Source organism: Oryzias latipes, chromosome 3 (genome assembly GCF_002234675.1).
Source record: "Oryzias latipes chromosome 3, ASM223467v1".
Classification (NCBI taxonomy): Eukaryota; Metazoa; Chordata; class Actinopteri; order Beloniformes; family Adrianichthyidae; genus Oryzias; species Oryzias latipes.
The window spans coordinates 8,113,672-8,129,100 of record NC_019861.2 but is presented as its reverse complement, the minus strand read 5'-3'; positions in this window follow the sequence as shown (position 1 = coordinate 8,129,100).

Here is a 15,429-nt window from a genome sequence, read left to right as displayed (position 1 = left end):
CCATCAGGCGCCCGCAGATGAGATGAATAGGGTACCGTAGAGAGAAAAAGGTGGGGAGACAACATCTGTGTGTGTGTTTGAAGAGAGTAATCGTGTGCATGATAAATCTCTTCAAAGCAAGGAGCTGTCAGTCAGAATCAAGGATTCCCTGCTTCTCCTTGTGACCTGTCAGGACACTCTTGGAGTAGAAAAACACAGGTGGCATGAGTGCAATGCCTGGAAAAACACCAGAACACGGGCCTCTGGGACCTGACTGCCTACTGATGACAAAGAGTGAGTTGTCACCAATCACTGCAGTGTGTGCCACTCCTTAAGCAAACTCTCTTTCACAATGAGCAACAGGGCTCGGCTCAACAGGTTTTGACTAGCGCAAGGTCAGAGGTTGGCTCAAACCTCAGGTTGCTGGGGAAAATCCACCTGGCAGTGTGAGCTTGCCGCACTGTCACCTCTGCACTCTCCACTGTGGGCAGACATGCCAGGAGCACATGCTCACCCGTCTTGACCTTGTTCTATAACTTGAGCCCAGAGCAGTTGCAGGAGTAAAGGAAAAACTTGGACGCAGTAAACAATCTGAAACCTGTTGTGACGCACAGCAAGAATACCAAAGAGTTGTTGATGTGTAAATAACACGAAATAAAGACATGCAAACACTTCAGATGGTGATCAGGCAGGGCTGCATGTTTTTTCAGTGTTTATTGAACGTCTAAGTGCCAAAGAGTTTAATCGGCAAACAAAAATACTTCAACTAAATGATATGAGTTGAGCCGTGTGACAGACTGGCGACCTCTCCAGGGTGTCCCCTGCCTTTGCCCACGAGTGGCCGGGATAGGCTCCGGCAGCCCCGTGACCCCGAAAGGGACCAAACGGCTTAGAAGATGAATAAATGAATGATATGAGTTGAATTAAAATAAGAATTGCTTCTTTTTTAAAGTGATTTGGGACCAGAAAAGCCTGAAATTGTCGTAGGCAAGTGTTGAAAGCTACAATTATATTATATTGATAAATTAAAGCCAGAGTGGGGTTGTAAGATTCACAGGCGCTTTTGGATTACATTGGCATTGGAGTGTTTTTGTTAACCACGCCAGCATTCGCAATGTGTCCATATCGTATGTCCTATCATTTCATTCAGCTTGAGCCAAGGACTTTCATAATAAAACTTTTCCCATGTTGTGTGAAAATGTGAAAATCACCAAATTTCACACTTTGCCACAAAATGGACTCAAAGCCGTAGCTCTTGTGCCATCTCTTAATAGTTTCAAAACGTCCTTTGGATATCCCAAACGCATGTGTTTTGGTGTTTATTAGTGGACTTTGAACTACTTTATTTGAGCTCTATAAGAAGAAATGTTGGCCCCATTCATCTTTTTTTGATGGTTTCGGCTGCTGTGATGCTGTGATGTCATCATTTTTCGCTTACTGTGCCCAATATTTATTTTCATCAGGTACAAGGTGTGTGTGAATTTTGGTGAGTTTTCTCAGTATGTGAGAGAAATTTAAGCTCAAAAGCGCAGAAAGAAAAAAAAATTGCTGAAACTATCTGGTCTTTGCAGTCCTGGACTGCTGCAGGTCATACAGTACATACAAATTTAGATTTAAGGAGATGACAGGAAATGCTTTTTTTCTACAAACAATAAATATAAATATTTTTTTTTGTAGACATGGTTTTAAGTCTTAAGTTTAAATTGTATCTAGCTTTATTTTTACCTTGAGGTGCTGCAGGTTTTTCAGGAGACCCCCCCCATGACTATCTTCACGTGATGAGTGTGGAAGGGCTGCTGCCTGTCCTTGCCCGGCACACACCGTGTTGCGACCAAAGCCCCGCTGCAGGCAAGGAACCAGAATGTGGACTCCTCTGAGGCCCCCTGCTGGGCCAGCGCGGTGCCTCCACCGGCCCTGTGGGCGCTCTCAGGGTGATCAGGAGGTGAGCGGATATAAATGGCTGCATGCCACGGCCACTGAGTGTCAGGCAGACTGTGTCTGCTGAGTGTGTCTGATCTGCCACACTGTTGGAACCAGAAGAGACAAGAAAAGAGCAATGAAATGCACCTTGTAGATTCAAAGTAAATTCATAGTAGATTCATAGTAAATGCTAGAATGGTAAACAGACAAATTTCCATATGTAACTGCAAACATATTGGAAATCTTATGTAAATGTTTCCACTTTTTAATTCCAGTCATGTGACCTTAACGTGTAATTTACATTTTGTAACCCTTGTGCTATCCTAGGCACTTTAACATTGGGAGTTGGGTCATCTAGACCCACTGGACAGTGCACTGAACCTTTTTTCTTCAATGATTTGTGATCTTCACTGGTGTCCATGGATTACATGAAATCTTTCCACCTTTATCCACCTTTGTCATGGTAGGGAGAACACGTCAATGTAAGGTTGGGGTCATCTAAGATAGCACAAGGGTTAAACAGTTCAATAGTCTGACAGCAGGTCTGTGGGTTTTATTTGTAGGGAACAGTAGTGTTGCTTACACTTACATAACAATTGTAAATAGACAAGCTTAAATGCTGCAACACAGAAATCTTCTCACAAAAGTGCCTTTATTGAATATTGTCTTGCAGTAATTCAAAATAAGAATAGAGCTAAAGAATATGGTTCATTACATATAATGAGTAATTGCACATACACTTAACATAATTAGTAATAATTTTAGCATAACAGGGTGTTACTCCTCATTTCAAATGACATTGATACAAACATAGAAACAGGCTTGGAAAAGTGTTGCATTTAAAAATGTTCCTTTAGCAGGTAATACACAATGAATACGTACAATGGTTAACAAGTTTCTTTTTAAACAACAGACAACAGTATGTACAGATTAATAGCATAAAATCAAATATTTGCAATAAACCTTGCAGAGTACCGCAAGGGTCTGTCCCAGGACCAAATATATATTTATATATATATAATTTCTAACTTTTAATTTTTTTAATCATCTTTGTATATTGTGGGGCACATAATTGTAATGTGCTTCATGCATTAATTTTATAATGCTTTGATCAACTAAATATTAAATTTTAGTATTTTTTATTTTACTTTTTCTAAAATTAGTCATTCTTATCCAAAAGAAATATAAAAGGGGAAGCAATGCCAAATCCTAATTCTCCCCCAACTCCTACAAACAAAGAGTTATCGCAAAATTTTGTCTTCTAATTCCGACGTCACTTCCACTAGATGAAATCATCAATAGCCGCTGGTCATCCAGCTGGTCAGTGAGCTGCCAGTGCTCAGAAAATAATAAGTATAACTTAAAAAGGTCATGCTAAAACGAAATGTCATTACACCCACATAAAGAAAAGCGCTCCTCCTCTAAGGCACAGTGTGACCCTGTGCCTTCAAAACACTATTTTGGGTGCAAAACATTTGAAGAAGGAGGGGTAGGGGACGAATTCGGCCCAGATGTGCTTCTTTCTTTTCCCCTTTATAGCCCTTTACAGCTGTCTTCAATAAAGATATTAAAGACAGCGCCCCTTGCTGAAATCAAGTACTTTTTTGATTTTTGTTTCTCATTTTATCATGGTGCCTCTGTCAGCTCTCCTTCCCCTCCCCTCTCTGCTTGGTTCCTGATTCGACACAGCTGTGGCCATTCACCTCATCACCTGCCAGCCTTCAAAAGGAGATCCAGTTCCAGTATTCATCACCAGTTCGTTGCCCCTGATGGTGCATAGTTGGTCGCCAAGTTTGCTTAGTCCATGTATCCTTGCTTTTGTCCTAATCTCATTCTTTGCCTCGTTCTCAGGACATCATTACCACGAATGGTCACCTGAGTCTTCAGTCCTCCTGAATTCAAGTCTCTGCTTAACTCCAGTCACGCCACGAACCACGGTCCAATCTCCAGTCACGCCACGAGCCTCGGTCGAACCTCCAGTCACGCCACGAACCACGGTCGAACCTCCAGTCACGCCACAAGCCTCGGTCGAACCTTCAGTCACACCACGAGCCTCGGACGAATCTCCAGTCACGCCACGAGCCTCGGACGAATCTCCAGTCACGCCTCGAGCCTCGGACGAATCTCCAGTCACGCCTCGAGCCTCGGACGAATCTCCAGTCACACCACAAGCCTCAGTCGAACCTTCAGTCACGCCACGACCCTCGGACAAATCTCCAGTCACGCCACAAGACGTTATCCAGCCTCCCGCTTCGCCACGACTCCAAGCCACACAGGATCAAAAATAAACATTTTTACTCACCTGTGTTTTCCTTCCGGGTTCCAGCGTCTGGGTCTGCCTCTTCTTAGACAAAAGTATGTGTCATGATTCTCCAAGCGGGAGGACCCAGATGCTGGAACCCAGAGAGCGAGATTGGTAGAGACAGATAAGAAGAGGTTTATTTTAATTCCCGGGAGAACTGAGGCGTAGACGTTGGTCAAGAGGCAGCTGTGGCTAGCGGCGAGGCTGGAGGTACAGACGCGGTCAGCGTGGATGACGAGGTCCGGTGGGTTGCCGTGAATGGATCGGAGGTTCCAACTGACGTCACTCGTGACAAGGGTTTCCTGGAGCAGGAGATCGGGGTTAGATTCAAACCGAGGGTTAAGACTTAACATGACATGAGACCAGACTAGTCACCATAGAGGTTAACGAACTGGCGTTGAACTGAGGCGTTGGGTCTCCTTTTAAGCAGCAGGTAGATGAGATGAGTGGTGTCAGCTGGAGGTGATTAGAGGGAGCACGGCTGGCGGTGTTGGAGGGGGAGGAGTCCGACAGGCACCTTGACAGTATGTTCCTTTTGTTTACTATGTTACAATAATTTGTTTTTAAAAAGTTTTATAGGGAAATAGATTAAATGTTTCTTTGTCCTCGAACAATAGTAACATTAGGATGCTGTAATTTATGTTTGCTTTTGTATAGTTTTTCTATCAAAATAAGAGCTGAAGGTCAAGTTGAGTTCATGTGGAGTTGAAATTTTAAAAATTGTCTCAATGTTAAAATAAAAATAATATTAGGAACGTAAAGGTCAAATTTAAATGTTATAATTAAAAACATTTGGATGGTTTGCCATGATCCTCTGGAACGGGCAGATTCCTTGTTTTTTCCCCCAGAAAACTGGATCCTCACTGCACCCTGTGTGTCAGCAGCAGCTCGATGGTATCCACGGATCATGGAGGAAGGTGGAGGGTTCACTGTGCTGGACTTGGACGGGCTTTACGTAGTTTGGAGAGAAGATAAGCATAAGAAACATGCAGTAAGGGTTCAGACTGAAACTTTCTTTTTGAGAGTATACCAAGATGAGAAAAAAAGGGGTGAGAAAGGGCTCTGCGTGATGCCATTAATTATACATCATCTGCATAAATGAACAAACCACCTGCAAAGGCCCCTTTAAAAAAATCTCTTTGTAGAGAAACTGGGGATTTGTCCTTGAGAATCTTGAACTAGTTTTTCAGCTTATTTCCATAGACTCTACTATGGAGAGTTTTGTGTTCATTATACTGTACCAATAAAATGCAAATGGAATATATTGTTTGTTTGAAATACAACAAAGGGTAAAAAAAAAAGACCTATAATTGAAAGTCCGTCTCACATCAGTACTCTGATCCTGCAGGCTGCACACATGCAGAATGACTGAGCCATTTATAAAAGAGCAGCAGCACTTCAGCCGTATCATTCATAATAACCGGAGTAAATAGCTACCGTATATCATAGATGTTTAGGTTTTAGAGAAAATCCATTCATTCCAAAATATTTGTTTAGACTCAGAATATTAAACTGCTGCAATGTAATGTTACTCATATTAATATTTTGTTCGATTGCATTCATGACATTGCTAAAAAAATTTTCCTATCTGAACTCTTCCCGAAAAAATAAATATCTAAAAAAAAGTAAAACTGAGAAGAAAAGATGGTGGAAGCAGTTCCTACCCAGCTTCTAATTGGACACGCCCCCACAAAACAAGTAAACACATGGGAGCACAGATCCTCCCCATCAAAGTCCTCACACTGTGGGCTAAAAACCTGGGAGTAGAGAAGGGAGTAAAAAATGGAGGCACATGATGTTTATGATAATCATCAATGAAAACGAAAAGTTTTTTAGTATGAAAAATGGCCCAGCAGACTTTATAAAAGAATTTTGTCTTCTGTTGCTTTTTCATTTATTTTATATAAAAAGAAGGAAAAAAAGATACACTGCATTGACAGTAGTTTAGTAAGGTAGGGAATCAGTTTAGAAATTACACAGAAACGTTTTTGCAGCCTGGTAAAAATACTCCCACAGACAGGTTCTGTTCCACGGCGGAGTTAAGGAACACTGCTAAAAATGACAAAACCATTTGGTTCTTTATTTATGGCTCAAAATAAGAGGCATTTCGATCAAGCTCAACGCCAGCTTCTTGATTTGTCGTCCTCATAAAGCTCACAACATTCTTCTTCTGGATAACTTTGTTGTAAAGACTAAAAAAAGCGGGCTGTTCGGTGGCGCTGTGGTTAGTGGTCTGGCCTCACAGTGAGAAGGCCCTTGTTTGAATCCTGGTTGAGTTTTCCTGGTGCATGTGTGGGTTTTCTCTAGGCGGTATGGCTTCCCTCCACAGTCCAAAAACAGGATGACAATTAATTTCCCTAAATTGCCCAAGGTGTGATTGTATTACCCTTGAGCTATCTTAAATGACCCCACCCTTACATTGACGTGTTCTCCCTACCATGACAAAGGTGGATAAAGTTGGAGAGGATTTCATGTAATCCATAGACACCAGTGAAGATCACAAATCATTGAAGAAAAAAGGTTCAGAGCACTGTCTAGTGGGTCTAGATGACCCAACTCCCAATGTTAAAGTGCTTAGGATAACACAAAGGATAACCCTGCACTACACTGGCAACCTGTACAGGCTGTACCCCTTGTTCACCTAACTGTGAATGACATATGCTTACATAGCGCTTTACTACCTTCTGGCCTATACTTGTTTTGATTGATATTACAATATAGATAGGCTATGCTCCGAGAGCACTTTGGTTGTAACCACCACAACAGAGATCCAATCCTGACCCAACAGACACCGAGCACAGGATACACATTCAAGAACGCGTAAAACATTTAGCCCACAATGTTCACACTGGACAAGCAGGTGAAAGTTTCTTCTTCTTTTTCTACTGTGTAATAGTGCATGTCCACCTCCGACAGTTGTAAGAGGCTTAGCGCGAAATGTTGAGGCGGTGCAAATCGTGTTCTAGGGTTTTTCTATCACAGCTCTATTCCACTACATAAAAGAGTTGGTGACATAGAAATCGGTCTGGGCACAAATGGCAATTATTAATACCCAACAAAGATAAAACCAATCAAACAAAATAAAAAGTCTAAAAAGCCTATTCTTTTAGGGGAGTAAAAATCTATGTTTTCTTATACTATGTTTTCTTAATGTACTTTACTGTTTGGTTGAGCAGGCAGTTAAAGTGTTATTTGTAATCCATGATTAATTTTTAAACGTTTGGCACTTCTGTGAGTTAAAGGGACACCATCGATGTGTCACTACCAAGCTTGAATCCCTGAATGACCAAAGTTCGACTGGTTTAACTTCCTATATGCGTTCAACAACCAGGTGTTTGGTATATAGTGATCCCTCGCTATAACGCGGTTTACTTTTCACGGTTTCGCTACTTCACGGATTTGCATCGTGCATTGTGTTCTGCATTCTGATTGGCTAAAAAGTCACTCCGCTTCTTCTCTACCTGTGCGTCAATAACGTTGCAGTTTAATATGTACACGTACGTAAAACAGCTTTCCAAATTTACATTACGTACGTGCAAATTCTTTTGCAATTTCGAGTTTCTCTAAAAAGCCATAGGAAAAAAGAGCGACAACAACTGCCTGCCTATCACTATGTTCTTCTCCCGAACAAACACACCTGCACCGCGGGCTTCAAAAGAAGTAAACACTGCAGAGCGGAGTCAGGATGCAGCAGCTCAGTCTGAAGAGCAGTGAAATACACCTGAGTCACTATTTGTCCGACTGTACTTTGTATTTTTTTCATAATCATTTAAAATTTTCTTCGGTTTAATCCAATTACTCGGGTCGCGGTAGGCGGGGCTAATGTCCGCAATTTGAAGCCCTCTGTTCACATCGATGATTAAAATTATTATTTGACAGTACAGTACAGAAATTATTTGTTGGAAAAAAAAAACGTTTCTAAAGTACCTTTATTTGTGAAACAAATGCTTGAGCCTGTAAAATGGTTTGTTCTTTCTTTTCAATGTATAATATTGTATTTAATTGTATATTAATTGTAAGAAAAAAATAAAGGTTTCTACTTCACGGATTTTGCCTATCACGGGTTCTTTTTGGGAACGTAACCCCCGTGAAAAACAAGGGTTTACTGTATAGAGCTTGAAAACCGGCTTAAAATTGTGGGAAGGTATGTGAGAGTTTTGAACGCAGGAGCCCGAATTGCGCATTTACGTGCAACTGCTACGTGAAAACGACCGCTTGAATGCACGTCGCCCAGATCAATGTGAATGAAGCTTTAGATGTAGCCCAATATATTTCTGCATTTGACTTTTATTTTGCCACGTCTCCCATCTGAGCTTCATGTTGCAGCCCCTGTTTCCACTTGCACAGTTCATCCACACTGGTTGCTGGGTAATTCCATTATTACATGATCCTGCACTCACAGAATGAACTCCCTACATTATAAGCTCCCCAAAAAACGGTAATTACTTTCCACTTAGTAAATGCCCGGTCCCATTTCATGTGTGTTCATCACAGCAGGACGGAACCCTGTTAAAACTCAGCGCAGTAATGTGGCATGCTGTGTAAGATGATGGATAACACCAAAATATCATGAGGTGATAGATGCAAACCAGGTGCTATGACAAGTATAATGATCAACCGCATACTGGCATGAGCACAATCAACAACAAAACAAAAATGAAAAGTTTGCTCCAACTGATACCAGTCAGTCCTCACCACACAAAGGGAGCAAAGATGAAAGATTTTGTCTTGCCTTTCAAAGCACATTACACAACCCATTTAATGTAAGTGCTTGGTCAGTTTTTTCATTACACACTTCAGAAAAGGGTGCAAAAAGGCGTACGAGCCTTTGCTTGCATAGTTTACGGCAAAATTACAATGTTTGACGGAATGGAAATTTCTCCTGTGGCACGAAAAGTATACACTAGAAAAATATTATGACTGTTTTTCACTTGAGTGACAGAGTACAGAGAATTATTGGTTGTCCTGTAGTGTGGATATGTGTGGTCGCGTATTTGTTACCTTTCGAGGACAAGTTTTAGCATGTTTGAAATGCATTCACACCAGCATGCACACACCCCAAAAAAATATCAATGTTTGTTACATCAGCCTAAATCTAAGATGTACCACGTTTTTATTTATTCTAGACAGTTTAACCTTTGGAAATCATGGTTATATACCAATATAAGGATTTACTAATGACGGGCTATTAGGGCCACCATGAAAATGAATAAATACATTTACAACAATAAAGTAGTAAAATTATGAGGAATAGAGTCAGTATTTTATTGTAATAAAGTCATTATTTTAGTGGAGAATTTACTTCATTCTTACATTCATGAAACAATTTTTATTTAATAAAAGTAAAAATGCTAAGCAACAACAAAAAAAGAACTAATATCATGTATGAGAGGTGTAGAGCGTTTTTTCCTCCAGTTGTCACTTCCTTTTTTTTAGAAAATGTTCAAAGTATGATTGGACATTGATATATGAACATTTTTTAAGACAGAGCTGATTATTTAATGAGGGTGTCCTAATTTCTTCACAAGACTGTATCTTCTGCTTGAATGCCTGACTAACTGTTAGAGTCAAGCTTCAACTTTTTAAAACATAGCTAGGGTTGGTGATTTAAATCTTTGCTTATTTATTTTTTGTTCTCTTGATTTAAAGTCCCTCTCTGATCATTTTTGATATATTGTAAAAGTGTTTCTAGTTGTCTTTTCATTATGATTATGCTGTTTATAGCACAAAGCCAAAAACCTGTGACATTCTCTACGACATAGGCTGGTTTCTGCAGAGCGGCAATAGTTTATTAGAAATGTTTCTCTGATTTGTTGGCAGGACTGGTGGCCCTGAGCAACCCCCCCCCCTTCCCTCCTTGTTGCCAAGAGCTCTCTGTTTACATGCAGTTCTTGCTAGCTAACAGCCCCTCACACTCCCAACCCAACATTACTGCTGTAACAAAATGGCGAGCAATATTGGAGCTACATGTGTAACCCTTGTGCTATCCTAGGCACTTTAACGTTGTGAGTTGGGTCATCTAGACCCACTAGACAGTGCTCTGAACCTTTTTCTTCAATGATTTGTGATCTTCACTGGTTTCCATGTGTTTCTCCACACCAGGCATTTACAGACGCAAATGGTTCTCATAACGGGTTTATTTGGCCTCTCCAAATCCACCGTGAAAACTGCATATACAAACATAATAGAAACTTCTTTGACATTGAACATACATTGTAAACAGACAGTTAAAACAAATAAATAAATCACCTCGTTGGCTGCATGCCCAGATGGGAGTTACTCTTAGTGTCCTCTCATCCACATCTGGTATTCTTTGCATAAAAACGTGGTGCTCCTGCTTAGCGTCTCTCTTCTCTGTCCATACAATGTGCGCTAAGCAAGGTAAGCACTTCCGGTATTTTCAAAATAAAATTACTTTCAAAATAAACTTCTCATAACTTAACCAACATTTATCAAACAAAACACAACAGACTAACAAATGACCATTACACTCCCACCAAATCACACTAATCTTAATGTGGGATTTTTCTCAGGTCCTTTAATTTGTCTTTAACAACACCTCATAAGTATTTTTAGTCTGCCTCAATCAAAGTTACAACCTTATAAACTGGCCTTTCAAGAAATTGGACTTCCCACCTTTGTCAAGTATGGTATCGCTAACTTGCAACTAAAGTTTATTTACTTTGCCATCTTACTCGTACCCTGACTCTGGCTAACCTCCATTCATTGTCTGGTGCTGAATTAACTTCCACAGTTTACTGTCCTTGTGATTTGTGATTGTTTCGTTTGACTTCAAAGTCTTGATATCTTTACAGAATGCTTCATTTTTAGCTAGTCTTATGATTGTGTTTGTTGCATTTCTTCTTACGTCCATTATTGCTTGTTGTTCTTTGCTTCCTTTCTTTTAATTCTTTGTTAAATCGCTTCAATCTGGCATTTGCTCCTTCCAGTCTTGTCCAATCAGAACATTTCTGAAAATGATCTACGAATGATGGCGTTTTCTGTGTCGTCGTGTTACACACTATTCTTCGGAGTTTGGGGTCATCGTCCTTAATTTCTCCCACCATGGACTCTTTAACAGGTAAAGTACTTTGCCAAAGAAACATTGGACCTGTGAACCAATTAGAGTTCTTGAGTTGTTTCACCTTCAAACCTTGAGAAGCATCTGTTGGGTTGGTTGTTTCTTCTTCAGGGACCCTTTTTGCCTCTTTGCATGAACTTATGTCAGTCATAAAGTTCCCACAGTCTTCATAATGTTCCTTATCCTTCCTTAATCTTCTTTCAAGAGACTTTAGGCTATGTAAAGCACTTACTTTGTTGTTAGGCAAGTTTTGTCTTTGAGCTTTGACTGGTAAAGGCATTTCATAATGACCTGTTTCATTTTGTGTGATGTTGTCTTTTAATGTTGTCATGAAAGTGAAATCTTCCTGAGAAACAAAATTCTCTTCCTCACCTTTTTCCTGAAAATCTAGCTCAAGGGCTCTGATGAGGTCAGATTGAGTTATTTCTTTCACTTTTGTTCTGTTGACGAAGTTCACTTTAGTTTTGAGGTTGACATAAGGTTTAACCATCGGTGTCACTTGCTGCACTATTATGCGATGACTTAAACCTATAGCATCACTAAAATCAACATGAGGGTTTCCATGGCCAACAATGCTCCACCCAAGGTCTGTGCGTTGAGCATAAGGCTCATTTTCATTGCCAGACACAACTTCTCTTGGCAGTAAAGCTTGAGAACAGTTATAGCCAATGAGTAAACCGACTTTGCAGTTTTGCAGAGCTGGAATCTCATCTTGAAGATGTTCCAAGTGGGACCAGGCTTTAGCTGTTTCGTTTGTTGGTATGTGAGTCCTATTGGCTGGAATGAACTCACGAGTGAAGGCTGGGGGTAAAGAAACTTTCTTAGTGCTGGAAAAACCACGGCATTGTAAATGATTTACTCTTTGACAGTTTATCACTATGTTCTTTGATGCCATTGTTGAGAGTTTGAGTTTGACTGCTTCCTTGCTGATGTCCAAAGTGTCTGCCACGTCCTTGAGAACAAAAGTTGTGTCACTCTGAGAATCTAAGAGTGCACATACAAGGACTTCTTTGGTTGGATGGGTTGACGATGAAAGCCATACAGGAACAACTGCAGCTGTTTGTGTTGTGGCCCCATCATGCACCACTCTGTTTGAAATTGCAGATTGAATGATTTCAGGGTGAGGATTAGGTGAACATTCTTGGTTGTTCACTTGCATTGTGTGAGAGTCGATTCTAGAAAGATGTTGATTGTTTTGTGGAGACCTTTGCTTTTCTTTGTCTCTCTCTTCGTGCAGGCAAGTAGGATGTCGTCTTTTGCACATGTCACAGCTGCTCCTATATCTGCAGCTTTTCAAATGATGACCAAATTGTAGACATCCAAAGCATAATCTCTCAGACTGAACATATTTGACTCTATCCTTGAGATCTTTCTCCATGAAGTTTCGACATTTATGTAAAGTGTGTCCAGTCTTTTTGCAAAACATGCATGTAGCCAGCGGTCTTTCAGTGCATTTTGTGTTCAGTGATTTAGCTACAAAACTGGAATGCTTCTGTGTTTTTTGTTTTTCAACTTCACCTTGTTTCATTGAATGCAGGGAAGTGATGGGATTGCATGCAATCTTAGCTTCTCTTGTTAGAAACTTAACAAACTCACTGAATGATGGAAAACGATTACTCTCTTCCTCTATTTCAATGACTTTTCTGTTCCATCGTGCTGTCAACCAGTCTGGCAACTTTGACAAGATTTTTCTGTTTTCATTGCAGTCATTTAAGATTTCCAATGTCTTGATATGAGCCATAGCTGTTTCACAACTATGAAGAAAATCAACAAACTCTCTTAATTCAAAACTGTCTTTGGATACAATTTTTGGCCATGCTTGCAATTTGTCTCTGTATGCCTTTGCAATCACAAACGGATTTCCATATCTTTCTTCTAACATTACCCATGCTGCAACATAAGCAGATTCAGTTCCGAGAAGGAAAAAACCATCTAGTGCTTGTCTGACTTGACCACCAACATATCGGCGAAGGTAATAGAGTTTTTCTTTATCTTGAATGCTCTTTTGATCAATTATGGTTTGGAAAGAAAGTTTCCTATCATTGTACTTCAAGGGGTCGCCATTGAACATTGTTGGTTCAGGGACAGTCCTCCTGCTATCAGCTCTGCAGTTCTCGCCCGATAAATACGAGCTCATTTAGGAAGCTGGTTTTGACGTGGTACGCGCTTCGTACGGAGCCAGCAGATGAACAAACGAAAATAAAATTTAATTAATATAAAATACTCCTTATTTTCCAAAGTCACAGGGAGCCACAACAAAAGGATGAAAGAGCCGCATGTGGCTCCGGAGCCATGGGTTGCCGACCCCTGCCCTAGACTAAGACTACCCATTTCCGCGTAAAATTATTTAAATGTGCACGTCAGGTCGCCGCTACGATCCTGTCACCTTGCTGCTGCTACGATGACCGTATGTTGCGCTGTTTGTGTAGAACACGCTGGAGGGGGGGGTTATGACAAGACAGCAATTACAGAGCTTTCCTGACAGGAGAAAACTAGCCAAGCACCAAGTGGAACGCCATGTTTCATCTTTGCAGAGAACACCTCCAGGCATGTCCCTCCAAAGGGTCAAGAATAGGCTTCAGCAATTGCTGCTGTCTAAATCTTTTGGAGCAGTGTGACCCCTGCATCCTTCCTAAAGGTGTACAGTCATTGTCACATCGACTTTGATTGAACATTATTTATCTGTCAGCTGTTTTCTTTTTTTGCTTCTTTCACTTGCTTACATCTTTCTCTGTTTTCCAAGCAAGCATCTGCTACTAACAGGCCATAAAAGAGGCATTATTCTCCCGTCATTAGAGGGAATTTTTCGAAAAACAAGTCATTTATACTGTAAACATTAGCCAAGTGTCCCAAATTGTCTTGAAAATGGTTGAGCTAATCACTGTTACGTGACGAGAAGACTTAACTTCTGCCTGCTTTTGCCCCAGCCAGACTGCAGTCTCTTTGAGAGCTGTAGAGCTGCCACAATAGAACATGGAAAGCTAACGATTTCTTTGTCAATGGAAAGTATTGCACGAAGTGTCGTCAAGGCTGGAGCAAAGGGGATTGTAAAAGAGAGTACCGGTAACACTGCATCGCTACAAGGTTGGTTTCTGCTGTAAAACAGGCATTATTTTCCGGGATCTCAGAACTAAAAGCAAGGAACATAGTGTGCAGACAGTTTTTTTAAAAAGCATGTGCACAAATGCATGTGACTTCTTACAGCCATATTTGCCAGACTGAGGTTTTGCTACAATCAAAAAAAATCAAACTGAGAGAAAGTGACAAATCCATACACCTAATCTAAGTGATGATGGCTAGAATGGCTCCACAGAAACTATGTCCTAGAAAAATTACACAGGTTTTTTACCTAAAAACTGCATATTTACGGTGGGGCAAAAAAGTATTTAGTCAGCCACTAATTGTGCAAGTTAACCCACTAAAAAAGATGAGAGAGGCCTGTAATGTTCATCATAGGTATAGCTAAACTATGAGAGACAAAATGAGGGGGATAAAATCCAGGAGATCACATTGTCTGATTTTTAAAGAATTTATTTGTTAATTATGGTGGAAAAGAAGAATTGGGTCAATGCCAAAAGTTAAACTCAATTCTTTGTTATATACCCTTTGTTGGCAATGACAGCAGTCAAACAGTTCTAATTTGGTTTCATCTGACCATATAGGACATTCTCGCAATCCTCCTCTGGATCATCCAAATGTTCTCTAGCAAACTTTATACAGACCTGCACATGTACTGGCTTTAGCAGGGGGACATGTCTGGCCCTGGGGTTTGAGTCCCTGGTGGTGTAGTGTGTTACTGATGGTTGAACTGATGGTTGACTTTGTTGTTTTGGTCCCAGCTCTCTGCAGGTCATTCACTAGGTCCCCCATGTGGTTCTGGGATTTTTGCTCATCGTTCTTGTGATCATTTTGACCCCACAGGGTGAGATTTTGCAGGGAGCCCCAGATGGAGGGAGATTATCAGTGGTCTTGTATGTCTTCCATTTCCCAAAAATTGATTTCTTCACACCAAGCTGCTGACTTATTGCAGATTCAGTCTTCCCAGCCTGGTGCAGGACAACAATTTGGTTTCTGGCGTCCTTAGACAGCTCTTTGGTCTTGGCCATAGTGGAGTTTGGAGTGTGACTGTTTGAGGTTAGGACAGTTG